The sequence below is a fragment of the Plecotus auritus genome (genome assembly GCF_963455305.1).
Source record: "Plecotus auritus genome assembly, chromosome: 1".
Classification (NCBI taxonomy): Eukaryota; Metazoa; Chordata; class Mammalia; order Chiroptera; family Vespertilionidae; genus Plecotus; species Plecotus auritus.
Window position 1 is genome coordinate 156,991,850 of NC_137770.1, and position 27,149 is coordinate 157,018,998.

The following is a 27,149-nucleotide window of genomic DNA, read 5'->3' on the forward strand; positions in this document are numbered from 1 at the left end:
AAGGGAGTGAGACAAACCCTTGTGTTGAGGGCTGACTTTCAATAGATCACAATGAGGGAGCTGCTCTGCTATGTACGAAACCCTGACCCAGAAGCAGGTCATCTATGAATGGTTTAGCACCAGAGGCTGATGGGGGCCAGCCGGAGCACTGGAGGGACCACCAGCGGTTGGCCAGCCGAGGGAGGTTGGCTGTGGGAGTGCACTGACCACCAGGGGGCAGCTCCTGTGTTGAGCGTCTGCCCCCTGGTGGTCAGTGCATGTCATAGTGGTTGGTCAACCGGTCATTCTGGTCATTCTGGTTGTTCAGTGCTAATGGTCGCTTAGGCTTTTATATATATATAGATTAGAATAATGTACCAATTTATGTCTCCAAGAAGAGAGTGGACTTCTTACCCCCAACATTTGGACTCAGGTTGTAAATTATGTAAAATTAATGTTTAAAGTGACTGTGTGTGTGTGTGTGTGTGTGTGTAGATAAGAGCTGGTGAGGGAAGAGTGATCAGAGATTAGGATGAGATAAGGTGACAGGGGCAGTTAATGAGTCAGCAGCTGGTGGCATCAAGGACTTCAAGAACTGGATACAGAAGCAGAAACTTTTTTTAGGTTACACCTTCTTTTACTGTCAAACCTTTTTTAAAAGAGCATAGATTTTCCTTACATACGTGGGACTCCTTTTTTTCTAATCTGTAAATAATCTTGGAACAGCAAATATTTAAGAGCCATCTCAAAATTTTTTCCAGGATCTAACTTTGCCATGATTGGTCAGCTCCTTACAAACACTTATTTTATTAGTCATTTATTTTGTTTTCTTTCTTAGTCCTCTCCAGGTCAGCTCTAAAAGTACAGAGTATTCCTGAGGGCCATGCGGGCCATCTGAAGAGAAACTTCTCTACAGACTCTGTTCTGTGTACACTCACCGTTCCTATAATGGAATGCCAGCAATGTTGCCCGAAGCAACCTAACACATGCAACAATATGTGTATTCACTGGAATATTAAACAGAGAAACAGTTCTACAGCACAGTCTTTGTGATCTGTTGATCATAAGCCCTTAGATTCTAGTTTCTTCCTCATCACACATCACCCTCTACCCCCAGAAAATACATTTTATTGCACATTTTGTGGCAAGATTTATGACAATTATCACCCAAATCCATAATTAGCAAGTGGTAACAGATAGGCAGATAGATCCACTTATAGTGACATCTCTGACAGATTGACACCTCCCCTTTTAAAAATACCTGCAAGATTTCTCATTTCAAATGTGACCATGCTCAAACACAGTGTTGGCAAGCCTCGTCTCGTGTTCCTGGAGGGGGAGGGGGCTATAAAAGCAACATGTTCTCACAAGCATGGCAGAGCCCATGCATAAACCATTTGGCTTTGCAATTAAAAACAGGTTTGGCTTCCCTCTGCATCAGTAAGACAACGTCAAAGCAACATTCATCCCGAAAATTTTCCCTTGTGAATTCAAATGAACTGTGAGTCTTGGATTTCTCTTTGTTTGCATGTGCATGCCTTGAGAGAGAATTTTTGGAAGGGTGCTGTGTGTTTCTTTCTGGGGTAATGCCTTGATATGTATGTATTGAATCACTGCTACCAGATTGGTCTCAGTGACACTTTCCATTCTGTGTTCCTTGAATACGTGGTTACTACTTTGGATTCATTCCGTCAGGCTTATTATTTCATGTGAGTTAACTAGGTCTGACCTGCTTACCCCAGGATATGATCATTCATTCTAAAGATTTTCCTGAGCAATTGACTCTCACGACTGGACCTGAGTTTCAAAGATACTGAAAAATATAAATATATTTACTCCTGGGATGTGTGGTAAACTTGACTACAATGATAGCTAATTTTATCTTTATCATTGTCATTCTTGAATGATGCATCTTGAATGATACATTATATTAGGAGAAATCATTATTTTACAGCTAAAATTCTTTCCCTCACTGTGTAATGAAGAGTTTTAAAAGATATTATGAAAGCCAATCCTAGTTCCAGTGAAATCATCAATTTCCTATAAGATAGTTTGCTTCTATTTTCCTTTCACCCATTCAATTGTACAGAAAAAAATATTAAGTGTTTACTGTTAAACAGTACATTTGAACATTCTGCCGCAGAAGAAATTGCAAAATAGTGAGACCTAAGTCATGAGTCAAAACCTGTCAGATCCCAGACCATTCTGCCTATGACAAGGTTTTTGCAATAGAATAGGTCACCTGCATGCAGGCCCTCCCATTGGTGTACAAGGAAAGTCCTATAAAAAGACAATGTATTAGAATGTCAATTTTTCAATAATAATGGTGATGACCAACAGTTATTAAAACAGAAACAACAACACCAAAAAATAATTAATCTCAGTGCAGTACACTTGATCTAAAAGCTATCATGGAATGATTCTGCCTCTATGTAGTCTATAAAAGTCTCAACAAACTTGACTTAAGAAATTTTAGTTTATTCATAGTTTTTTTAGATGAAATTGTCTATGTCACACAATCACCTCAAAAGTTGTCCAATAGAATAATTACTGAAATAGATTTACTTTTTAATTGCATCCTTTTGAAATTCATGATTTGAGATAAATATAAAGCATTTTAATAATGTGTGAAACAAAAATATTTTCAGTACAAAGTAAATAAAAATATACTAATATACATGGTAGTATGTATAGTTGTGCTAAAATATTTTTTAAAAAATTTTAAACCTATTATATCATATATTACCTTTATATAAAAGTATAGACACATGCACAGAATTTTATGTGTCTCAGAAATATGTTTTGCTTGCTTTTGATCTGTGGACTCAGTGAAAAGGAAAAGAGAAAATATATTTTTCTAAATATAAATTTTCATTGCTGCTTTGATAAAAGAAGTCAATTTTCTAAATGCATATTTTCTATTTTCATCAATTTCTTATATTGGAGATTTTTTATCCACTTGGGCTGCCATTTGCTAGACTAGATGTTTTATTACTTTACATATAAAAATTAAAGTATAAGAAGCAACTTTAAATTCAGTCCAACAAAGGCAGAAATAAATTCAACTTTTAATGTCACAAAAATCACATTACAATTTCATTAAAAAATAATAATAAGCATAAAAATAAAATAGAAATATAATAGTATGAAAATAAAAATAATTTAACAAATCTCTTTGTGACTTAAGCCTTCCCTTCCATTTTCCAAAATATTGCTTCCTATTGAAAATATTTTTAATGAGCAAGGAATTACTACCAATTAATTTAAATATTGATTGGAGGGGAGGAGAGTGTATGTTTTTATAAGCTTATAAATTTTACTAGCAAAGCTACATTATATGCATATGTTCTTTATTAATTCAGTGTTAATAGCTTTATTTCCTCACAGTTATATATCTGAAGTCTGGTAAAAGAGAAGAAAGAATAGAGGGGATTATTAGGACTTTAAATGTAAGTTTTCAAATGCTCAATAAAATGACATGAATAAGTCATTGGAGAAGGTTTTGAGATAGAGAAGGGTTAAATAATGAAATATTCTAAACTCATTTGGAATTGTGATTGTTAGTTTCTGTGAGAGCTCCAAGAGGCCGAATGGAAAGAACTGCTTCTAGGAGTGGGTTGAAGAATCAGAAAGTTATTAATAAAAAGTCTTAGATCTTAATCATAAGCTTTCATTTCAGTCCATTAAATAGCCTCTGCGCAAAGCAAAAATGTACACGAGTCATTACATCATTATACTAATTTGTCATATGTCTGAACAGACAACTCCCATTGCCGAATTTATTCCCAACAGCTAGAACTACACAATAGTTGTTTTAAAAGATTGTTGGGGTTGTATAGTTTTGTTTTTAAGCTATGCCTTCATTTTTATTCAGCTGGAGAATTTGCCTTCCCAAACTTACCGTAAATCATATTTATGAGGAAGCCTTCTTTATGGAGACAATGAAACTAAAGCACCTGCGTATTGGAACCACATCACTTACACAGCTTACATAATGCTGAACGTGAACAAGCAGGCAAGTCCTCTCTTTCTCTCCCTGTGGTTTAGAGCCAAGGACGGAGCTGAAATGTAATATTCTTCTTCTCCTGTTTGTATTTTGGGTCACACATGTCCTGTAAAAACATGGCTGAAAGCACAGGCTTACCACACAGGTGTGCTTTGGAAGTCGCTAGTAAAAATGATTTTAAAACTTTCAGAAACCGCCAAGCTCTGAGGAAATGCTTATTAAAGACTAATAAAATTGCGAAAATTGAGGGAAAAACATCCAGTAAACTTTTTTGTGTGTGCTTTAAGGAAGTCAGTTTAGTCTCTGTCCACGTGGGCTAGGCTGTGGTGAACTCAGGCAAGAAAAACAAGCTTGGCCATTGTTTCACAATAGAGTGCTAAGGAGAGTGAAGAATAGCAGTTCAATATTCACAAGGTCACCTGTGAAGGCAGTCATTTCCACCCTTTGCCATCATAATTCTAAATTTTCACAAGTGATTAAAACTTCTGCAAACTAATCTCCCAGATCGTGTCCATGAGCTCGATGATAAACTGAGTCTGAATACTATCAAATGACATTGAAAATGGCCTGTGAGTCTGTTTCTGCCAGGTACCTGGACCATGAGGCAGTGACTGAGTGAATTCAGTCATTTTAGTGACAAGTCTAGGATTGTTTTATCTTCAGTAACTTTAAGGAGAATCATGTGTACATGGTCTTAGAGATCCCAATACAGTCACTCGTTGGCTATCCCTCTAGGAAGTTATGGTTTTGCAAATGCCAAAAGGAAAAATTTTCCTCCAATTTTATAACATAGGTAGAATGTTTAACTTTGTAACTTAAAAATTACTTAAGCTAACTCAATCAGCTCAATTCTGCATATCCACCTTATTTCTGAGCATATACTGACTTTAGTGTTCATTCAGTAGCAGTTTTCAAAGCTGTGTAAGCCTAAGAATCTCATAGGATGAGATTGTTAAAAATACACACACCTGAGCACAGTCCTACATTTAAGGAATCAAAATCTCTAAAGGAGAGCCCTGAATATATGCAGTGTTTTAAAGCATCTCGGGTACTGCTTATGATCAAGCAAATTTGGGGAATCCAACTTAATTGGAATAGATTTGATGTTGGAAAAAAAAAACACCAAAATGCCCAAGAATCATAGAGAGAGGTCTTTATTATATTCCCCTAAGAAGCGCAAGGATCTATTTTCTTAGAGACTTCCTGAGGTCTGGTGTATAGATTTAGAGATAGTACAATAATCAGTAGCTGGTGTCTAGTCTGAACATACACAAACACACAAATGTAAACATTTTTAAACACTGTCTCAAAAGCTTTAGGGAAGGAATAGCATACAAATACTAACAAAAGAATCTCAAATATAGCAATAAAAATTATGAAATGAGTGAAATAAAAATTATTCAGTTCTATAAGGATATCTAATTATCCAGTAGCTACTTGGTATTTCATTAAAATCTACCTGGTGCCGTGACTTTAATATGTCATCTAGATGTGAGCCTAAGGAAAATGTGTATTTATACAGATATTCTTGCAGACACCCAAGAGTGCAACTTCTAAAGATAAATGATGCTTTGAGTGAGATGGGATAGTATAGTCATAAAATATAGTGCTTTATTTTCTGGACTATTACTTCTGTATTGAAAATAATATACTTTATAAAGCCAAAAAAGTCCAATAAATATAGCATAAGAAAATGGATTTTGTTTCACCTTTTGACTAAGAAAATTGTACCCAACTATAGCACACACCACAGTGATTAATAATTCTGATTTTTTTTCTGTAGAAAATGCAAAATTATCCAGGTTGCCTATGCATTAGTCTACAAAACAAACAAGTAAAAAAAAAAAAAGATGGTTCACACACTTTATGTAATACAAGCTCCTCTAATGTAATACCTCTTATAGGTCAAATGTCCCTTTCCACTCCCCATATCCACCAAATACACATAAAGTTTCCATACTGGGGTGTAGATGAACAAGCTTTTACCTCATAATGCAGTTAATATTCTATGTATTTTTCCAGAGAATTCTTTTGAATAAATTGCTACCCCCTCTGGTAGAAATACTGTATCAAAAACATTAATATTTAATAAACCAATAACTTCATGTCACCCTGGTACAAAGAAACTGAGGTACTCACAGGAGCTGGAAGAGACTTTCATTTCAGATCTGTGAGGCTGGACACTATCCCAGAAAAACCAAGACCCAGTGGCAATCAGGGAGAGAGTAGTAATTACTGTAATTATTAGTTTTTTCTGTAAATCCAGTTAAATAATTGTTACCTCCATAAAATTTCACAAAGAAAAAAAAATAATGAATAATTTAATGCAAAAGTAGCCAAATGAAATTTCCACCTCCAGAAATTTTAGTGACTTTGGCTGCAGTGGCAATCAGTGCACAGATCATTGCTTGCCTTTTCACTTCGCTTAAATGCCTCTAGGGGATCCTAATAGCTATATGATATGTTTGCTTTGGAATCAGATACCTGGAACGGTTAGCAGATGACCTGAACACTCAGTGATATATTCAACCTTGTCTGTTTGCTTATTTGTTACCTGTATGTTGTGATTGAACATTCCCACTCAGAGATTGGCTTTCAAATTAAAAAGCGAGAGTCTGGAAAATTGTTCAGGTGATATTCATAGGTTGAAGTCAGTGATAATACTTTAATTCTATTTCCAAGTGGAGATTAAAAGGAGATGTAGCTGCCTCCCCATTTTTTTTTTCTTTTTCTATAGACAGAGACAACACTTTGAGACCTTCAGAGAGCCTCATTTGTTGTGAAAATAAGGTTTAACCATCAAGCTCTGTCTGCCTCTTTCTCACTTCCCTGAATTTGGCTGCAGGAGAGTGGGAAGGAGATCAGATAGCAACCCAAAGAGCTTATTCTTCATCCATTCTCCTGTCCTTATTCCCCACCCCTACCAAGCCACCAGTATAAGCAAGGCAAAGTTGTAAATCCATTGAGAATTTATAGACAAGAGCATAATTTCTCCTGGACTCCCGAGTGAAACAACTTAGAATTGCTCCAATTGTGAATAGTTCTGTGTATGGGAACATTGCATGTCTAGGACAGGGGAAGGTTGGATCAGACAGGGGACCTGACATCTTGTTCTCCTTTAGTGGACAACAGAGAAGTCCAGTAAATGCCAACCACACAGCCCCTGGAAAGGAGACATCTGTCCTGCTGTTGTTATACCAAGCCGCATGGAAAAGAGAGTCTATCTACTATCACTCAGACATCAACTACCTATTGAGAACCTATTGTTGTATGTAGGAGCCTAGCACATGGATAAAATCAGTATAAGATATGGTCTGGCCTTCAAGGAGTTCATAATCTCTGTGAGTAGACCGGATTTAAGCTCGGAATGTCTTTGCCAAAAAAAGGGTCACATGAAAGGTATACAACTTAAGTATAACTATAGCAATAAGTACATCCTTCAGGATTTCTGAGAAAGAGAAGATCACAGGCTCTTAAGATGACTGGGAAAGAAAGAAATTATGGATTGTGTACAGTTGAAGTTAGGACAATAATTATTTCTGATATTAAGAATTTACCCTGACATCTCATTGTTCCTGACTCTCCCTAATTCATTTAAAATACTCTCTAATCAATGCAAAGCTGTGAGGTGAGCCCATCATCAGAGAGGAAGTGGCAATAAAAACACACATTAAGAGGTATTTTTTTCTTTTTGTTAGGTTTTTAATTTGTTTTATTCCTCTCCTGTGAAAATGTTCGGGGTTGAATTTGCTGACTTCTATCCTAAGGAGAAGGCAGGGGTGTTTAAGAAATCCCTGAGCACACTGAATAATCATGCTCTGTTTCCCTTTGTCTACCATTCCAGTATTACAGCAATGGTGTTTGCAACAAGTCAGTACAGATTCACAAAAACAAAGTTCATGAAGAAGTGAAGACTACAGTCAACTTGTCATTTTTTAAAGTTCCTTTGTTATGTCTAGCTTTTTTAGCCCAAACTTTCTCCGCAATTCTATACTTGTTACTAACATTGATTTAATGTGTTCAGACAATTTACCCACCATACATTTTTCACAGTTCAGCGCTGACAGGAATGTCTCTTTAACTCTGTGGCAGATAGAAACAAACCTACACTTTTGCAATGGCCTATAATACATAGGTTACCAAGGTTGTTTCAATGGCTATCACAAATGTAGAAGAGCTGACTTCCAACAAGAAAAAAAAAATGGTGGAGGGAGCAGGAGCTGGGAAGGGAGGGAAGACCTGAGGAAAGGAAGGGAAGGGGGAGAAAGAAATAGAGGAAAAAAGAACAGTAAGCATATATTGTTTTAGGGCGCTGTCTTAGCTTGTTACACAGATATTTCTCGTGACTGAAATAATAGTGCAATAAAGTTATAACATCAGTTACTTAAAAACAAGCCTCCCACCCACACAACCTTGCAATTCAAATGTCTTGCTCGTTTTTCTTGTTACATTGCTATGAGCAGTCTCTTAGTCAAGTCTCAGTTTGACTGACTTATTGTCATAGGCTACTAGTTAGTCAATTCCATTTAACAAAAGCAATGAAATGGCCCTAAACACTCCTATTGCTTCCACTACTCTCAGAAGCTCAACCAGATAATCTAGCTAATCAGCTATGTCTGATATTGAGGGGTCCCATAGGACCACAAACTCTGTGGTCCTTCTTTACATAATGAAGATGCTGTTTGGACTATGTTCTCAAGTTAGCATTCAGTTCTTTGAGACATGTATTAATTTTTTCCCTTCACATTTACATTTGAAGAAGGGGCATGGCAGAAACTTGTAAGGAAATGAGGAACCAAAATTGTGGTTAAAATAAAAAAATTATAATAATAATTAACATTAACATGTTGCTAAAACATTTCAAGCACAGTTCTGCGAGTGTCGCCCAGATCACCTCATCCAATCCTCAGCACAATTTCAATGAGGTGGGTGCTATGATCACCCCATTTTGTAGACCAGAAAATTAGGGTACAACAAAGTTAAATGACTTGCCCAAAGTCTCACAGCAGGTAAGTGGCATAGTCAGAATTCAAATCCAGGCAGCTTGACTCTGAATATACACTCTTAGCTCCTGCTGTTCCACTGTAAACAGTGTAGGAACATTGCTTAGCAAAGTTGTGTTGCAGTCAAAACATTTATAAATTCTGATCCAGGCAAAAATTTTAAATAGAAAAGAGTTATGTAAAAAAATGACAAATAGGTTGAGGAGTGATTTTCTAGATCCACCATGATATTCTGAGAATCTGAATCCATTCAAATTTTCTACATCTAAAACCTCCTATGAACAAATATCCAATAAGCATTGAGTCACAGTTTCCTCATCCATGTAATATAAATAACAAGCTTCTGCCTTGTAGTGTTGTTGTGAAGAATAAAACAATATGCAAAGCCCCTGGCATAGAGGCCAATACACAATTGATGATCAATAAGAAGTAGCTACAACCTGTTGACAAAAAAAAAAAAAGAGGTAGCTACTATTTATATCTATTATTGGATTTTCCCCTTCCTCCTCACTATCAGATCTATCTTGCATTTACATATTCACTATCACTTCAGAAAGCAAATGAAGGTTCCCACTCAACCCATCAAAATATACCGCAATGCTAGGAAACAGTATCTTGGACAGAACTCCAATTGGGAAATAGGGAATACATAAACTAGAACTCCCTGGACTTAATAATCAGCTTTGAAAGGAAGTACTTCCATATGATGGTGAAAGTTGTTTCAGAAAGATCTGTTAGAACGATACAGAGATGGAAATTCAGATAGGCGTGCTGATTGAAAGAAGAAAGTTACAGCTGTGTAATTGTAATTAGATAGGGTGCATCCAAATACATTTATGATTCAGAAAGTTAACTCCACGTGTCTGGGAATGATCAGGGCCTGTTTCTACTTCATATTCTCCTCAGTCTGATTGCCTCTGCCTCTCTTCCCTTCAGAGCAAGCAATCCAAGCATGTGAAGGAGTATGGCTCCCAGATTTCACAGAAAGAGTCAGGGTGGGGCCAACTGCATGTTTGCAGGTCTTTGTCCCCTTGCTCTGGCCATGGCTTTCCCAGTCTGTGCTGAAACACAGTCCGAGTCCTGCTGGCCTTCAGGATCAATCCAAGAAGGTGTTTCTCATACTGTGACATGTGAAGATAATTACAGTGCAAATGGTAGAAGGCTAAACCTAGCCTAACTCATACATCCTAATTTCCGGCTACTACTACTATGTCCCACACTGAGGGAAAGAAGTTTCACTGGAGTAGTTGTGATCATTGGTTTAATAAGAAGGGCCGACATATGTAGCTGTGTCTTTGTCTTTATTTGTATATTTCTGTGTCTTAACAGCAGGCTGTGTGGGGCAACCAGGCCAGCATGGGGGTTAGTGGGGGATGACCAAATGACCAAACAGCAGGCTGTGTGGAGCGACCAGGCTGGCAGGGGGGGGGCAGTGAGGGGCGACCAAATGACCAAACAGCAGGCTGCATGGGGTGACCAGGCCAGCAAAGGGGGCAGTGAGGGGCGACCAGGCCAGCAGGGGGACAGTTGGGGGTGACCAGACCAGCAGGGGGGGAGCAGTTGGGGGCAACCAGGCTGGTAAGGGGGCAGTTGGGGGCAACCAGGCCGGCAGGGGGGTCAGTGAGGGTTAACCAGGCCGGCAGTGGGGAGAGTTGGGGGCAACCAGGCTGGCAGGGGGGAGCAGTTAGGGGAAACCAGGCCAGTGGGGGTGGGGCAGTTGAGAGTGACCAGACCATCAGGGAGGGCAGTTGGAGGTGACCAGGCTGGCAAGGGGGGGCAGTTAGGGGCAACCAGGCTGGCAGAGGGGGGCAGCTAGGGGCGACCAGGCCGGTGGGGGTGGGGCAGTTGGGAGTGACCAGGCCAGCAGGGGAGGCAGTTAGTGGCAATCAGGCAGGCAGGCAGGTGAGCAGTTAGGAGCCTGTGGTCCTGGATTGTGAGAGGGATGTCCGACTGCCGGTTTAGGCCCTGTCCTGGGGCTCAGGCCTAAACCGGCAGTCAGACATCCCCTGAGGGATCCCGGATTGAAGAAGGTGCAGGCTGGGCTGAGCGGACCGCCCCCCCCCCCCCCCCCCCCCCGTCCCCCCATACACAAATTTCGTGCACCGGGCCTCTAGTGTAGGAATAAATGCAAATTTGTTCAAAAGGACACTATTCCTGGTTAAGGACCAGCCCCTAATGTACTATTGAACTGGGTATGGATATAAATGTGGCCTGAGCAAGGCAGAAAGGAGGGGAAAGAAGAAAAAAGGGAAAGGAGAATGCATGAGAATTGAAATAGCCAAAAACCTGTTCTCTGATACCTCTGTGGCTCTGCCTGCTCTTTGCTACTCTCAGCCACGTTTAATTGACCACTTTCTTGCACTTATGAAGTGATGATGAGAGCATACCACTAGGTCCACAGGAGTTCCCACTTAAGACAGTCCTTGAGGAAGACAGAAGGAAGTCTTTCCATCTCCCTCCTGTAATGCATAATATATGTCAGCCCATAAGCCCAAAAGAAGGACTGTATTCATTAATTTACTAGGTTCTTACTAGAGGTTTTACTGGTTTCTTTTCAAAACTGCTATTATTTCTTTTGCCATGTTAGCATTTTCTAACATAAACAATTATATTTGAGATCCAAAATATCAAGCACATGAATCTGGTATACATTCTAAACTTGACCAAAGAAATGTTCTACTGAAAATATTTTCAAAATTATAACACTATTAATGAGGGTTAAAGAAATATGCATGAAACTACTGCAAAATATTGATTTGACAAAGTAAAAATAAAACCTTGCAAACTTGGTATCTTAAATGCAATTTTCATCAAGAGCAACAATTTTTCTATGCAGTAGATACCTTCTGAACTATTAATAAAAGTTACTGGAGAAATGTGAATGGTGGTTAACTGCTAGTCACTTTTAAAAATAAGCATTAACTTGGCACAATAAGCCTGAAGATACTTAGGACAACTGCTGGCAATCTCAGAAAAGGCATACATTCTGATGCAAACACTACCTTTACTTTTTGAAATTTCATAAGAAGAAATAAGGTCTTGGGAGACCTCCTATCACAAAATTTTGGGAAAGATTGGAATGGCTTAAATAACCATTTATTAACTTTGGGCTAAAAATCTCTTCTTAAAAAATATTTGAACTTACTAGCTTAATGAAAACTTTTACAGGCTGATTTTTGTCTCCCATTATGAAACTAACTAGTGGCCTGATGCACAGATTTGTGCACATTGAAAGGAAATTAATTAGAAGAAATATTTTAATATCACTATTCCCCCTTTCTCTATAATAGAAGTATCAGAGATGAAAGAAAATTAGTAAAATGTATATGAAAATAATATATAAATTGATTAACAAATAAACAATAACAACGTGACATAACAACAACAAAGACATAATATAAAAACAACAAAAACATGATATAAAAGCAACATTGGTAAAATCAATGACTGATAAATTGATTAAACTTATTCTAATATCTCCCTCTATACCACATTAAAAGTAAAAGCACTTTCAGAGTGCTTGACTAATTTCCCTTGTGTTGAAGTATTTACATCTTTAACTTTAATGTCACACGCTCTTCGAACTTGAGAGAAAGCAACATGTAACTGACCATGTCCGAAAATGGGGTCAGGTAGGAATATTCCTACTCTGTCTAGAGTTTGTCCTTGTGATTTATTAATAGTCATTGCAAATGCTGGCATCACAGGAAACTGTCTTCGAATTAATTTAAATGGGAGGCCAGTGTCAGACCAGAACAAATATTGCACATGCACAAGTCAACGTTTATTTTTAAATTGCCAGTGCACATCATATGTACCGGCCAGTCAGTTGAACGGTCAGATGGACGGTCGGTCACTTAGCCTTTTATATATATAGATACTCAGGATGGTTTCTCCAGATATATTTTTCTAAAATATGTACTGATTACTATCCTCAGGATAATTCTGCATAAGAGTCCAAGTCCCTATCCCAGCCCGACACTTATATTAAAAATTATTATAAGGTGGTCTGAAATATAACTTCGGAAAAGTTTATAAGCCAGAATGAATGTGTATGTGAGTGTGTATGTGTGTGTGATTACACTGGACTTAGGCATCAGGGCACAATTTACAGTGCCTTGGGTTGGTAATCAGAAGACCTGAATTCTAATCTCTGCCCTTCACTGATTTCCTGATTGACCTCAGGCAAGTCACTTCAAGTCGCACATGGTGGTTACCAGGGCCCCTCTCAGCCAAGTTGTGCTGATTTGAATCCTTCCTCAACCACTTAATAGCTGTGTAACTTTGGACAAGTTACTCAACCCCCTGTACTTCTGCATTCTTATCTGTTATAGAAGGATAATAATAGTTTCTGGTTCATAGGGCTGTGTCAAAGGTCAAATGAGATAATAAGTGTAGAATATTGTTTGGGCCATCAAAAATCCTCAATGAATATTAGCTAGCCACTGTTATTAGTTCTGAGTCACAGTCTCCTCTTGGGAAAGGGTCAGAGTAGGTGACCTCATTAATCCTTTCTATCTTCAGGAAAAGCCTCATATGGACACAGCCAATAACCAACCTCCCAAAATCTCTGTGGCCACAAGGAGCCCTCCTCAGGTCTTATTTACCAAAGCTCATTGCCATGCTGCTGGAGGGCCTCCAGGCTTTACTGATTCCTATTTTGCATACAAGTCTACATACCTTGTTTATCCTATTTCTCAGACTACAGAAAATTACACGCTCAAATTAGGACGGAGAAAAAATGTTGGAAGAAAATCACTTTGTAAGCAAGAGTGATTGCAAAGAGTCTAACATTAAGAGATTAAATAAACCTGGTTGTTGTGACTCAGTGGTTGAGCATTGACCTATGTATGAATCAGGAGGTCACAGTTCCATTCCTGGTCAGGACACATGTCTGGATTGCAGGCTCGGTCTCCAGTAGGGGGCGCGCAGGAGGCAGTTGATAGATGATTCTCTCTCATCATTGATGTTTCTTTCTCTCTCTCCCTCTCCCTTTCTCTCTCTGAAAGCAATAAAAACATAAAAAAAAAAAAGCGAGTAAACTAAAAATTTTTAAAAGGAGAGTAAATAATTCTGAACACAATGCAGTCTGTGTACACCACCATGATGCCATGTCATTAAAAATCTTTGAATTACATTTAGTACACTGCTCAAGGCAGTTCTAATTCTAGAACTATTTCTATCAAAAATTATTAGCATGGTATAGTATGGAGGATTATCAATTTTCTGACAAGTTTTTATACTCAAAATGTCACTGGTTATTGTTTAAGTCGCTGGCCTGCTTCTGTCTCTCCCGGCTTGGCATCACTAGCACCCCACTGAGTGTGGGAGGGTATCCAGAACTTACTTTATTTATTTATTTATTTATTTATTTATTTATTTATTTATTTATTTATTTATTTATTTATTTATTTATTTATTTATTTATTTATTGTCTTTCAAAGGAAAGGTGGACACAGAGTGAGTATCGGGCCAGGTAATCAGCACTGACTACAGCAGTGCCTGCAGTGTAAGCTGACTTCAAACGCCTGGCCACCTGCTCAGTAGTAACTTCTTCCCTTGACCCTCACATCCCCTGCCTCTTTTCAACCTAGAAGGTACTGGGCTCAGGAACTGGGACACACTAAGATCTCAAATAAGATTTCCATCCTGCCTCTGCCACTTGCCAATTAGGCCACTTGAGGCAAAACATTTTCACTTCTCTGTACATCATTGTGGAATCTACCAGTATAAAATGTAAATAATAATGCCTTACTTCCCAGGGCCATTGCAGAGAGTGAGATCATGGAAGTGGAGCACAGTCCCTGGTGTAGAGGGTGTGCTTAAGATGCCTTAGTGATTCCTGATGCCCATTCTAATTGTATCTAGGGTTTTAATGGGTCTTCCCCAACCATAAGCTCATCTCATCATGTAGGATGAATAATGGGTGAAGTATAGGTTTGCAGTCAGTCAGACTTGAATTGGAATTCCCTAGTGTGGCTTTGGGTACATTATGTAGGCTTTCTGATGCTCTGCTTCCTCCATCTGTATATTAGGAATTCCATCACTTACCTGCAATACTTTTTGATGAGGATTTAGTTAGATAACATATTTAATTAAACAGCCTGCCCTTGGGAGTGGGTGACTGACATTTAAAATATCTTGCATCAGTAGTCTTCAAAGCAGTCTCCTGACATTATTCTATTTTATTTTCACAGAAACATTGTGAAGTAGATGGGGCAGGTATTGTTATGCCCATTTAAAAGAGAAGGAGAAAAGCTGGTGATGTTGAGCAGTTTGTCCAATGCCACACAGACCAAAAATGTATCAGGGTCAGGACTGGCACCAAAGCTTCTGCCTTCTAGAATAATGCTTTGCCGCTCTAATTTTTGTTAATGTAGTTAAGATAATACATGAGCTGAGTATTTCAATTGAGAACATAGGGGAGAAAGGATTACCAGTGAACACAGCTTTCTTGTTCATCTTCTAGCATCAGCAGAATACCTGTTACGATGTTTTCAGCAGAAGCTAATAGAAAGCCCCATCACAAAATGGCAAGGATATTTATCGTTTCACGTAACCGGAGGTCCAGAGAGTGAAAGGGAGGGTTCAAGGCACAGTATGGTCAGCAGCACAGGAATGTTAACAAAAACTTTCTCTCTCCTCCTGCCATCCTCAGCACCATGCTTGGTCTTAAGGGTGGTCACCCTGTGGTCATCAGATGGCTGTCAGTGGGAAATGGAGCTACAAACTATCTCGTCCAAGTCCACTAGGACCAAGATACTAACATTGAGTATCTATCCTTCCCTCAGTCTTTGGAGTCAATTCCAATCAGAGCTTACCCCAGGGCCAATAAGAGGAAGCAGAGAAATGCTGTAACTCATTGCCTCAGATTAAGCAGTGGATCCTACAGTGGAAAGTAGAGTTAGCTGCTTCTTTGTCCCCTGAGGGAAGGGTGGACACAGAAATAATTAGGGTCTCTATGAAGGAATACAGGGAATGGGTGTTGGGAGGGTAACAAACAGTATCCATTCCACAGAGGAATAATAATATTCACTATTGAATTGTTAAAATGGCATTTCCCTTTTTAATCCTCCTGTATTCTTCTTAAAGCATTGATCTCAGATGATTATTGGAATAAAAATTATGAAGAAAATGAGCAAAGAGATTTTCCCATAAAGTTTTTGGTGTGGTTTTTTGAAATCACATTGTTGAAGTATGATTGGTATGCAAGTTTCTTCTTGGCATTATTATTATTATTATTATTGGTGATAAGAACATGTGGCATAAGATCTCCCTCTTAGCAAATTTTTAAGCACACAATACAACATTGTTAACTACAGGATCTATGCTATACAGTAGATCTCTAGGACATATTTATCTTTTTTTATTTAAATTCTTTATTGTTTAAAGTATTGCATATGTCTCCTTTTTCCCCCATTGACCTCTCCAGGCTGCTCCCACCCTCTAGCACATGCCCTCACCCCCCTAGTGTCTGCGTCCATTGGTTATGCTTATATGCATGCATACAAGTGCTTTCGTATTTATCTTTTATATCTAAAACTTTGTACATTTTGACTAATACCTCACCATTTCTCCTCCTCTAGCCCCTAGCAACCACCACTCTAATCTCTGCTTCTATGAGTTTGACTATTTTAGATTTCTTATATAAATGATATCATGTAGTATTTGTCTTTCTATGTCTAGCTTATTTCACTTAGCTAATGTCCTCTAGGTTTACCCATGTTTTCACAAATGGTGGCATTTCCTTTTTTAAGGCTGAATTCTATCCCACTGTATGTTCATACATTTTCTTTTGTCCCTTCCTGTCCCCACTTCTCTGAATGTCTTTCTTGTATGTTTTTTAAAGTTTATTTTTATTGTTGACACTATTACAGATGTCCCCCACCCCCTCATCTTTACCTACCTTCACCCAGCCCGTGCCCCCCTTCTTTCTTTCTAGCCATCACCTCACTGTTGTCTGTGTCTATGGGTTGTGCATATATGTTCTTTGGCTAATCTCTTCACCTTCTTTCATCCAGTTCTGCTGACGTCCCCCTCCCTTATGACAGCTGTCAGTCTGTTCCCATAATTTTTTAAATTTATTTTATGACTGCATTATTTTAATTTAAAGTCAAGCACCAAAATCTTTCAACTTTTATATAAAACCTAAGAAAGTTGATGGGAGTTTCCACACAACCAAGTTTTATAAAGGAAAATCAATTTGGAACATGGACAGATTTTATGTTCCTAAAAAGTAAATAAAAATAAAATGTAGTAAATTAACTTGATAGAGAAGACATATAAAGAATAAAATTGAGAGCATGATAAAAGTGGGAAAAATATAAGGGTAGAAATGAGAGGACCTCTGTTTTTATTATTTAACTAGAGGCCTGGTGCACGAAACTTGTGCACCAGGGGGGGTCCCCTCCCCCCAGCCTGGACCCTCTCCAATCTGGGACCCCTTGGGGGATGTCCAACTGCTGGTTTCGGAAATCCCTCTCACAATCCGGGACCACTGGCTCCTAACTGCTCACCTGCCTGCCTGTCTGATCGCCCCTAACTGCCCCCCCTGCCAGCCTGGTTGCCCCCAACTGCCCCCAGCTGATCTAGTCACCCACAACTTCCCCCCCTGCCAGCCTTGTTGCCCCTCACTGTTCCCCTCTGCTGGTCTGGTTGCCCCTCACTGCCCCCACTGCCAGCCTGGTCACCCCTCACTGGCCCCCCTGCTGGCCTGGTCACCCCATGCAGCCTGCTGGTCAGTCATTTGGTCGTCCCTCGCTAACCCCCCTGCCGGCCTGGTTGCCCCACACAGCCTGCTGTTTGGTTGTTACTGTGCGGGCATTGTGACCAATTTGCATATTACCCTTTTATTAGTATAGATATGTTTTTGTTAATTTTAGAGAAAGGAAGAGAGAGGGAGAGAGAGATAGAAACATCAATGAGAGAGAAACATCAACTAGCTGCTTCCTACACACCCCTCACTGGAGAATGATCCCAAAAGCCAGGCATGTGCCTTGACTGGGAATTGAACCAGCAACCTCTTGGTGCATGGGTCAATGCTCAATCACTGAGCCACACTGGCTGGGTAGAGGACCTCTGGTTTTTACCAACTTCTGCCTTAACAAATTATGTGTCTGTGGTTAAATTACTTAGAACAGAACTAAGTTGGAGACTGCAAACAGGCATTCCATAGATCTGGCCCTAGATGTGATTGATTGATTGATTAATTGATTGATTTACTTATTTATTCTTTTGCCAGCACCTAAGATCTAACTGTATCTAAGATAACCCTGCTATTGGAAGCATAGTAACAAAGAGAAAACTTCTGAGAGTAAACACACCCAACCACCAAAACCCTAGAGCTCAGACACTAAAAGTTCAGAGTCATAAACAATGAAAATATGTTTAGGCGATATCCTCAGAGGCAATAAAGATCCATTATATTTTCAACATATCAAGAAATATATGTCTTGATTCAGAATTACTGCTGCCAGTGATAGTCTCAAGATTGCTTATGTAACAGAAGTCAAAAATCTCTTTATTACCCTATATTATATGACCCAGATCTGTTTTTAAAAAATAGGGTAATGTTTTAAGGAGACAAGTCCCCAATTGGCTATACTACAGGTTTTAATTTCACCTCATATTGGAGTAGAATGAAGTTAATGCTTCTCAAGAGTCCACATGTGTCCTGGACATAAAAATTACCTCTTCCATGGAACCAGAAGAGCTGGCTGTTTATGCCTATAGATGCCTCTTTGACTCACTTCACTTGCAAATAGCACCTGACTCAGTTTCACCAAATGATAGTGAAATCTTTGTCTAGTTGGACAGTATTCTCCCTTCACAGAAGTGCTACCCACCACAGAACTCCTATGGGCCCATGAAATGTGTCTCCCAGTGCATGTCCCAGAGCCTAGTGCAGATAATGCATTTTCCTTTTCACTGCTCAGAACTCATTCATCAGGATTAGCAGTTTTTGGCACATCTTGAGCATTACATAATCATATGATGGTATAGAAGGTTTTAGCTTCTTGCCACTACTCATACTAAGGTATCCTCAATGTTGTGATATCACTGATATCTCCAAGAGATAACCAAATATGTCTACTGGCTATATAATTTGTCAGCCATTAATAAAGACAACGTACAGTAATTTTTGTCATATTTTTTCTGATAGGGCTTTTGATAACATTTAAAAGTAGCCTCGGGTTTAGCTTCCTTGAATACTAATGTTTGTTTACTTGTTTGTTTGCTTGCTTGCTTCTTTCTTTGCTTGCTTGTTTGAAACAAGTGACTTACAATGCCAGATGTGCTAATCTTCTGTAAATATATGCTAGACTTGCTAAACTTTCTGACTTTATGTTCAGCTTTGACAGCTGCATTCTCTTGCTGAAAAAAAAAATGCTATATTCAATGTTTAGTCCTTGATCTCAATTAGTCTAACAAAAGCTAATCTCAAGGAAATTGTCAGGAAAGTCCCAACAAAAGTTTAAAGGGTGTGCCTCCCTTAGCAGATGAAGTTTCCAAAGATCCTCATTAAATTCTTTTTTGAAGACTTAGCAATTTAACAGAAAATAGCAAATAAATTCTGTATAAAATTCTGATTACTTAAATGCAGTTGATTGCTGCAAGAGCCTGAAGGTTTTCCAAAACTGTGAGTAGTAAAATGAACAAACTTGATCAATTTAATCAATTAATCAGTGCAGTGGAATTTCAGAAATCTTCCACTGAATTGATCACATATTTTTTAAGATAATCTGATAAAATAATTCAGGGGAAAAACTCACAACTTTACTGACTCCCTTAGACTAATATTTTAAGGCTCTCCAACATCTGACCCACTTGATGTTTATAGGTTTTTCAATATGGCGTCACTGCATGAACCATCTACACCAGCCAACCTGGTCTACTGACTGCCAAGCATGCCTCCAACTTTCCTTCTCCTGGCCTTTGTCTGCCCTGTGTATTGGGGCTGAGGTGCTTACATTTTTCTCTCTGCCCATCTTGTAAGCTAAATTAAGTTGTGCTTCCTCCATGAAGTTTTTGCCAATGACTCTATTCCACACATTGTAAGATCTCTTATATTATTGTTGTCATCTTGTATTGTTGTAACTATCCCTTAACTGACCAGGCATTTCTGTTTTATATATCTTAATTATCAGTTCCCAGAGATATTGTATCTCTGTTTTTATGTCTGTCCACTGCTTTACACAATGCCTTGCACATGTCTGCATTGATTATATTAGTTAATATGAATAATTTAATTGATTGAGTGAAATCATTTAATCAGAATACAACCTTTTAGGGCATAATTGTAAAAATTGCAGTTCCATCTGTGGCCCATTTGAAATAAATTTCCAAATCTACCACTTTCTAGATAGTGACTTAATCTTGGACAAGTCCTTTCAGCTCCTCAACTTCAGTGTTCTCATCTGAAAGAATAATAATGACTCTCTTGTCTCACAAGATGACAGTGACAGTCAAATGATGTAATAACTTTGAAAGTGTTTGTACAAAGTGAAATACCTTTCAAATATGAATGTTCATTGTTATGCAAAAGAAATACTACCTTTAGAGATCCCATATCAAATATAATATGAGCTCCTGAAATTATCAAGACTTGTGTTAGTTTTAAGATATATTTGATCATATGTACTACTATTTGTAATACTTTAAACAATAAAGAAAGAAAAAAGATATATTTGATCAACTTTATTTTTTTAAATATATTTTATTGATTTTTTTTACAGAGAAGAAGGGAGAGGGATAGAGAGTTAGAAACATCGATGAGAGAGAAACATCAATCAGCTGCCTCCTGCACACCCCCTACTAGGGATGTGCCTGCAACCAAGGTACATGCCCTTGACCGGAATCGAACCTGGGACCCTTGAGTCTGCAGGCCAACGCTGTATCCACTGAGCCAAACTGGTTAGAGCTATTTGATCAACTTTAAATGATTGCTCTATATCAGGTTGTTATTCTTATTTTCATTTACAGATGAAGGTTTGAAGTTATCTAGAAGCTCACAATTGAAGTGAAATTAATGATGGCACCAAAATGAGAGCTTTCGTTGTTCTAGTTAGTAGCTGTAAGCTTAATAAGCACTACTACTTCTTTCTAAATTTTTCTTTAAGCCCATTAAAGCTCTGATTCTTGGAGACTAATATAAAGCAACACACTGAACATATCACTTTGTCCTCTGTAGTTTCTTGCATAAATTTTATCCCTGGATCCATAATTTGGCTCCATGTCTCTTTAAGATCTTCCTGTATTCTTCTAAAAGTTCTCAAATCCATACTCCTTTTTTCTAAATCTAAATCTTTACCATTTCTTCATTGCTAAATTCTTTTAAGACATTTCCATTTGGATGATTCACAAGAATCTCAAAATTAAAACCAAAACTAAACTTGTCATCTCTTTCTCCCCACCTCCCCATCCTGAAACCTGTAACTCTTTCTGTATTGTTTGTCTTAGAACATGCACGACCATCTATACAGTACCCAAAAACAAAAACCTGGAAGTCATCCTTGCCCATAGGATAATTTCTGCTAATTCTGTCTCCTTTCAAAGTCATCAATTCTACACTTCCATAAATCTCAATGTTCAAGAGCTGAGATTAGTCCATCTATTGTGTAGATTACTGCCATAGTCTTCTAACTATATTCTATGTTCAATTTGCCTTGCTTCAGTCCATGCTTTATTCTGTAACCAGAGTAATCCCTTTAAGATGCAAACTAAATTCTATCAATCCTTGATTTTCAATCTCTCATTGGGCCCCCATTTCCATCTATAAAAGGTATGTAAGATGAACCATGAATCCAAACTCCTTCACATGTATCCAGGTCGTCCTTCACCCAGACCATCCTCTCTCCTTCCTCCAAGCATCAACTTAGATGTAAAGATATCCTGAAATATTTCCCTATTCATTCTCTTCCAAAAACTGACTGCTTGGTTCTTGGGTCAGGCTGCTAGGATTTATATTTCGTCCACATCCCTTCTTGTGCCAGCCTAAGTGATTATTTAATGGTTTTGTGCTCAACTTGCTAATCTTTAAAGTGGGTGTAACAGTGAGTACTTTGTGAGATTATTAGGAGATATGATCAATGAGAAGTATCTGGAATATCATAAGAACTCAATAGTGGTTTTTTTGTTGTTGGAATGCTATAATAGAGTAATAAACACTGTCCTGTGGGAAATGGACAAATGGCCAGAAAAGACCATTCATGAAAGAAGGAATACAAATGCCCATTAGTCATAGAAAATTAACTTTGGCCTAATAACTAGTTGAGGAAAAAAAAAAAAAATATATATATATATATATTATAAACCTCACCTTTGTTTACAACATAAGCCATTTTTTTTTCTTTCCTTCTTTATTTGTTTAAGAATGAGATTCAGAGTTGAGGCAAATTTGTTAAAACAAACACTGTTGTGTTACTGGTAGACATGTAAATGGCTCTACCTCTGTAGAAAGCAACTTGGCCTATGTATCAAGGTTATGAAAGTATTAAAACTCTTTAATCTAGTTACTTTACTTTTTAAATATTTTTTGATTTTTTTTGTTGTTGTTGTTAATCCTCACCCAAGGGTATTTTTTCCCATTAATTTTTAGAGAGAGTGGAAGGGAGGAGGAGAGACAGAGCGAGAAACATCCATGTGAGAAAGACATATTGATTGGTTGCCTCTCGCACACTCCCTGACCAGGCCCAGGGATCAAACCCATGACCGAGTTACATGCCCTTGACTGGAATCTAACCTGGAACGCTTCAGTCCTTGGGCTGACGCTCTATTCACTGAGCCAAACCGATTAGGGCTCAAGTATTTTTTAAATGTGTCAATAAAGCTCAGAGGGATTTATAAAAATGGCAACTCTCTTAGTATAGAAAATGTTAAATTCTTACTAGTATATATGCATACTGTTATATACAATATGTTTTGAAATTACTAAATGGGCATGGGAAGAAATGCATCTAAAACACAACAATTTTGGAAGAGTCAGGATCTGGCTCCTGAAGAAAAATAGAAGTTCCCTGGGTGAGAAAAACTGGGAATTACATTCCAGGAAGGAATTAGGGGCAAAGATGCTAAAGCCTCAGAACACTCATATAGGCCTGGGAAATTCAAATACCCAAGAATGATTACAGTATAGAATTCCCATGAAGAAATGACAAGATACAAAGCAAAAACTAGCCATCACGTTTTTAAAAGCTTGAGATGTCATGCTAATGGACTCTATTTTTCAATTGCAAACCATTTGAGCTTTTTAAGAGAAGGCTTAGCACAATTGTTTTACTTTAAATGACACCTCTGGTAAGGACCATCCCTCTTTCCCCTTTTAGACATTTACCAAATAGAATTATATATAACAAAAATTAGCTTAACAATTAATAGCAAAGGATATCCCCAAGTTTTGTATACTAAATAGGTGACTACAAGTACAGCAAGATGCATGATAGTTTAAAACATTTCAAAAAGACTCACAGTGCTGTTGAAGCCATCGTTTTCACTGGAAGATAAGTTTGTTATTTTCATCACATTTTTTGTTGGTTGGGTTCGATATTTTTCTAACAAAGGCATGTCTCCTCTACTTTGATCTTTTGTTCTACCTTCTTGGTTATTTTCTCCCACTTTATAAGCATAGTTCAACTCTTGGGTATTTTTTAATGTTTTGTTGTTGTTGTTGTTGTTGTTGCTGTTCTTTTATTTATTCTTGGTAGGTTAAATAGCTTAAGCGAGTGCTTTTTTGAATCCCAAATCAGCAATCCAGTTAAGGTGAGCCATTCCCCTTTGCGTTTCAATCTTTGAATCATCATTCTGTGAAATGATAGTCACTGCTTCTAAATGGTAATCAAGGCTTGGAGTGGTTACACCCTGAACAAAATATCATCTCCTTGGCCAAACTTTTATCAGAAGGCGTTGCAGAAACTCATTAAGTTCCTTGAGTCAAAGATCCAGGTGAATCATTCTGAACCTCCACCCAGTTCAACTTTTTCCTCTGGTAGCAATTAATTACATTTTTCTTTTCCCAATTCCTCCTCCATCAACATTCAATCACATGTTCCATGTGGCCACACACACTCACTCTGAGTTTACAAGCTCATATAAGGTTCGCTTGCTTGGCACTCACAGGAGGAAGATAAGAAATAAAGTGTTTATAGCTTTTCTACGGAGTGCCTGGCAATATAAAAAAAAAAAAAAAAAAAATCCTAAAAACTTAGTTCTAAAAGTCATGTAGCTTCTTAAACATAATTCACTATTTGACTTCACATTTTAACTTCTTAATAAACAGAATGTAAGGTAAATAGGTTATGTGAAAATATCCAAGTGATAGTGTGCTATCTTATTAATTATTCAAGTAATTAACATAGTTTACATAATTAAAGTCAGTCTGAGTGTAGAATCAATGAATCTGAGAACTGCAAAGGTATTCACAGAAAGTGTCTGGGCTCTGCAGTTAATCAGACTAGGTTCAATACCAGCTTGTTCACTTACTATCTGTATGATTTTAAGCAAATTAGCCATGATTTCATCTATTGGACTGACACCTAACTCAGATGGCTACTATGGGGATTCGTTGCAATAATATATTCAGCGCTAAGCTTAATGGGACATAATAATGCAACAATAACAAACAGCCTGGTAACACCATTCTAAGTATTCTACCTAAATTAGCTCACTTATCCTCTCAACAATCTCATGGGAAAGATATCACCACTACCCTATTTTACAGATTGGGAAACTAATACACAGAAAGGCTACTTTCTTTATTCAAGATCATGAAGACATGAATTGGGTAAACTGAATTTGAACCCAGAATTCATACATTTAACCACAATGCCTCTGGATATATTCCCTTCTCTCCTAAAAATTAAGAAGGTTAACTAACAATCTCAAAAACTCAAAGTCATTTGAAGGTTAGTAGTTGAGTTGGAAGCTAGGACCTATGTACCTAAGTCTCCCAATTCCATTCTAGTACAGTATAATAAAACAAAGATAAGCAAAAGACAGAATAAAGCATTAGATAAATGTAGATGGTGGGTTTTGAATAAGAAACTAAAATGTTTCACTACTGTTTTGTGAAAATGAAAAGTCCAGTTATAGTGACTAATTAGTTGGTAATGACTCATTTTGAAATATTCATGTCAGGTCCTTACCCTTAAAGTCAGATTCATAATGCTTTAGAAAGATCCTATCTAAGGAGTTCGAAGGAGGAAATCATCTTTGCTATTAACACGTCAATTCACAACACTCTAACGGAGGCAAAGCTGAAATTTGGTGCTGCATCCCTCTTTCTTCCAAGTGTCACTTCCCCTTCCCATTGATGAATCTCTGAAGGGAGACTGACAGTCAGTAGAGTTGATATGGCCTAGCTGGTGATGAAGCCCCTAAAATTTGCCTCATAGAAACAGCTGTCCACCCCTCTTACCCATAAGACAGCCTGTTTCCTTTAGTATTGTTTATAGACCCAAGCAAAGCCTTCTAAGTCTCGTATCCTTTTGTAGTCACGAACAACCAAGTCATGCTTTAGCCTCCATATCCACAGGGATTTTCCCACACTCACCCAAATAGCTAAACTGGCCACAGGAGCTTAAGGCCAAGGACAGCGAGGCTAGAGCCAGCTATAACTGAAGAGATGGGAGGTGTGAATTTGTTACCTGTGCCTCACCAGCTCCTGACCTGAAACAAGAAGAGCCCAAGAAACCAACCATTCCAGCTCTCCTAATGTAGGTCAATGAGATGTGATGACAGGAGACTTGCCTTCCTTAATTGAACTAATCAGTCTTGGGGCTACTGGGTATTAAGAGTGATTCATATGAATATAGGGAAAACTTACTAGCATAATAAGGACAATAATAGTAAACATTTGTTTGTGCACTTACCTTGTGCCAGGCATCCTTCTAAACCCCTCCATCCAGCATCCTATTTTACATCCTTACTACAACATTTTGAGGTTATTGCCATTAACCCCATTGTACAGATGTGGAAATGGAGGAAGGAAAGGTTAAACTGTCTTTCCCCAGCTGCTAAAGCAAGTGAGGGACACAGGGTACAAACCCAGCAATGAAAAGTGAAAACCTTTGTTTGAAACTTCTTTACCATGAAAATCAAAAGGGGGGGGGGGGATTGGCAAGCTTTTTCTCCAACGAGCCAGATAGTAACTGTTTTAGGCTGTGCAGGCCAAAGGGCTTTGCTCTCTTCCAATAAAATTTTACTTATGAACACCGAAATTTGAATTTCACACTATTCTTATGTGCCACGAAATATTCTTTTTTGGATTTTTTTCCTAGCCATTTAAAAATGCCCAAACCATTCTTAGCTCACAGGTCCTAGGAAAACAGGCAGCAGGCCAAGCTTGGCCCAAAGGCCATAGTTTATTGCCCTTAGATCAAAAGGATTGAAATAAAATTAAAACAAAGACATTTGGAAAGAATGTGAATCATGATGTTCTTTTTCTGCCATTTTCACATTGTATTTATTTTAATCTAAAAATGATTGTCCCTCATTCTTGTTTATATCATTTGAACCCACACATTTCAAGTTCAGAATCTAGTTTGAATCTCCACATTTAACAAGCCATGTGGCCTTGGGCAGTTTACTTCACCCTAAACCACAGCTTCCTCATTGTAATAACAGCGGTTATCTCACGGGTTTGGTTGTTGTAGGCATTAAATTAAATAATACATGCTAAGCAATTATCACAGCTCCCCAGTACATTGTAAACTCTCAATAAATGTTAAGTCTTATTACTACTGCTATAATTATTATTACTACTGCTACTGTTATCAACATCATCATCACCCCAGGCAAGAACATTAAAATAGCACCTTTCCTGAAGCTACCTCTGTAAATCTCTATTGACAGAGTCTCTACCTAGTTGGTAAATACAAAAGTCCTTTAAATATCCTCCCCACTCATCTCAATATATGCTGTCACTTTATCACACCCCAAATTACTCTCCCCCACCAAAAAAAAAAAAAAATTCCAGTTTCCATATTCTCATCGTTCTAGAAAAAATAAGCCTCGCTGCACAGCACCTAATAGAATTCTGGTTGTGTGTCTCCAGCACATTATCTTGTAGGAATTGGCTACCTTCGAATTTGCAAGTCACCAACATTTCAATCACCGATCTTTAGCTTTTTTGATGCTGTTTGCAATGCTCATAGGTCAGTGTAAGA